Here is a 3,342-nt window from a genome sequence, read left to right as displayed (position 1 = left end):
CTTTAAAAAGACAAATGTTTGTGCTTTTGGAGTTCACCTGTTGAAGAGCTTCAGAGTCTACAGGAAAAAACATTTTAACCTGACAAACTAAATTTTTTTAGTGGCAGTGGTAAAGCTGGCAAAGACACTGATTGTGGTGCAGATAAATAAATATATATAAATCATATATATTTCTGCAGATATTGAGACACATTTTGACTGATTAAAACAATGTGAAGATGGAAAACGTCCTGCTGGTTGCAGCAGAGGAGGCTGCTGGTTCTGTTGGTCTTCTTGGATGAAACTGGACTTAAAACTGGTTTCACTTCCCTCTCTGAGCTCAGTTACCATGGCAACAGACAGGCATCACTGATGAACCATGGCAACAGGCAGGTTTCAGTACTAAAGATAAAAGTGTGATGTTTTACTGCAGTGTAAATTCTGATCACCAAAACCACCAGATGTTGGTGGTTAACTGTGAACAGGAGAACCAGTTAGAACAGGTCAGCTGATAGAAAAGTTAGTTAGTTATAACTTCTATTGTTAGTTTGTGTTAATCTGCATGAGGATGTTTTAAACAGCAGTGAGGAGGAAACAGCATGATACCCAAATGAACACCAAAATCTGTGACCTCTCAGATTCTGTGACTACACCCAAACGACGATGTTTTCCTAACCATAACCAAGTACTGTTAGTACCTAAGCCCAACCAAGCTGCAACAGCTTCATATCGTCATCAAAGCCTCTGGCGCTTAACTTCCAATTTGGGTCACAGAATCTGATAGGTCACACATTTTGGTGTCACACCAGCAACAGATTGAACAGGACTCCTTTTGAGCGAAGCAACAGCCGCAGCAGGGTGTCGAACAAAGAACGGGACCGTGGAGTATAGGGTGTGGGCTACTTAACAAGATCACACTACTTGCCAGTGCTTCCTTGTTGTAGGGACGAGTGGCGGAGACCGAGAAGGCTGACGAAGCGAGCCGTGGGAGAGCAACGCGACCCGTGGAAGCGCTGAGGGGGGGACTGAGGAACCGACTGAGTGACTGTGGCCCCGCTCCCGAGAGCTGGCGAATGTGGCGTTGTCAGGATTCTTTTTAAATACACTTTATTTGAACCCTTGAACTGAACCTTTTATCGGCCACGGCTAACACAACGTTACTGCAAACTACCAAAAACAACAGTGTGGTTTTATAAAACATTATTTTACAGTAAGGGATGGGGTGGATGGTTTATGCATCCTGCCTTCTGTTAGGGTCAGGCCACATCACCTCATTCACATCACATGCAATTTCATCCCTGGGTATGCAATGGGGAACATTTTGTCTTGCGTGCTGTATCCAAACCCGGACTGACCCCACCTCAGTGTCTCTGGATGCCACTTTTATTGCTTGCAGAAGAGGCATGCGGGCATGTAGTTCGTATGCCTTCCAACGCCGAGCCGAAAATAATTCCTCAATTGGATTGAGAAATGGGCATAAAGGGGGCAAAAACTAAGAAGCTATCGTGGTTTGTGAACCGCCGACTGCATGATGATTTCACGTCATGTTCATCAATCTCACGTCAAAATAACCTTTCATCTCTCTAAATTATTTTCATACCATTTCAAATAGCCCTGCCTGACTTTCTTTCTTGTGAAGGACATAACTTCACTGAAAACTTAAATCCCCATTTTGTTCCCCACTTTTCAACTTGATTAATTCCATCTTGCATTTTCTTAGCTACATATTCCACATTTCTCCCTCTTTTCCACAATGCTCCATCATCTGCAAACAATGATCTCCCAATATCAGTTTGAATGTTTACCAATACATCATTTATCATAATGGAAAATAAAGTTGGGCTTATTAGACTCCCCTGAGGTGTCCCGTTCTCTACAGCATGTTGGTTAGATAATTCTGCTCCTGTCTTCATCTGAATAGTTCTTTCATTTAAAAAATCCATAATCCAATTAAACATTTCCCTCCAACACCCATTAGGTGCAGTTTAATTAGCAACCCTTCCTTCCATAACATATCATATGCCTTTTCCACATCGAAAAATAATGAAACCACCGCGTCTTTATTTACTAGAGCTTTCCTTCTTTCATCTTCTAACCCCAGCACTGGATCACTCATTCACCATATGTTCCATTAACTTACAGATATGAGAAGTCAAGGCAATTGGTCTATAGCTTCCAGGTCTACTGGCATCTTTTCCAGGTTTCCTTGGAATAATTATAGCCTCCTTCCAACTCCCTGGCATTATTCCCTCTACCCACACTCTGTTGTACAGCAGCAATAATTTCTCCCCTACATTCTCTGCTGACGTATTGCGGTAAGCGTGTCGACTCATTTCCGTTTCCGGTGCTTGTGTGTTGGTACCGTGTTGTGCTGCTCTCGCTAAATAACAGTTACATTTGTTTGATTACAGCGGCCAACTGTTCGCTAAACACTTATTCTTTACAGTAATTTTGCCTAAGCACTCACAGTTCTTTCCATCTTTTAGTGACTGCTGTTCAATCTCATACTTGTTCTAAAGTTTTGGTAGCTGACGCTACAGTACTTTAGCTTAGCCGTTAGCGACTTTAGCTTAGCAGCTAGCGATGGCTTCTCCTTCTCCCTCTCTCTCTCCTACTTTCTCCTGCTCAGTGTGTCAGATGTTCAGTTACTCCTCTGCCTCCTTTAGCGGTAATGGTACATGTAATAAGTGTAGTTTATATATAGACATGGAGGCGAGGCTCAGTGATTTAGAAGTCCGGCTCCGCACCTTGGTAGATCAGTCTTTAGCTACTGTAGCTAGCCAGTCCCCGGTCGTCGGTGCAGAACGGCCTGAGTTAGCATCTGGTAGCCGTCCCCCGGCATCCCCTGTGCAGCCAGGAAAGGGGGGAGGGCTGGGTGACTGTCCGAAGGAGGAATAGTCGTAAGCTTTCAAAGTCCACGGGGCATCATCAACCAGTTCACGTTTCTAACAGATTTTCCCCACTCAGCGACACACCCGCTGAGAAACCAACTCTGATCATTGGCAGCTCCATTTTGAGAAACGTGAAGTTAGCGAAGCCAGCGGCCATAGTTAAGTGCATCCCTGGGGCCAGAGCGGGCGACATTGAGTCTTATTTGAAACTGCTGGCTAAGGATAAACGTAAATACAGTAAGATTGTTATTCACGTCGGCGGTAATGACTCCCGGTTACGCCAATCGGAGGTCACTAAGATTAATGTTGAGTCGGTGTGTACATACGCAAAAACAATGTCGGACACCGTAGTTTTCTCTGGACCCCTGCCAAATCTGACCAGTGATGACATGTATAGCCGCATGTCGTCATTCCGCCGCTGGTTGTCGAGGTGGTGTCCAGCAAACGATGTGGGCTTTGTTGATCATTGGCA

At 44.4% G+C, this 3,342-nt stretch overlaps 1 gene segment (V, D, J or C); it reads left to right on the top strand.

Moving 5' to 3' along the window:
* The window catches only part of LOC123976058, a 24,646-nt gene that overhangs the window by 14,468 nt on the left and 6,836 nt on the right, over positions 1-3,342 (top strand).

This window comes from Micropterus dolomieu, linkage group LG09, assembly GCF_021292245.1.
Source record: "Micropterus dolomieu isolate WLL.071019.BEF.003 ecotype Adirondacks linkage group LG09, ASM2129224v1, whole genome shotgun sequence".
NCBI lineage: Eukaryota > Metazoa > Chordata > Actinopteri > Centrarchiformes > Centrarchidae > Micropterus > Micropterus dolomieu.
The sequence above is the reverse complement of the archived record's forward strand: the minus strand, read 5'-3'. Positions and strand labels throughout refer to the sequence as shown.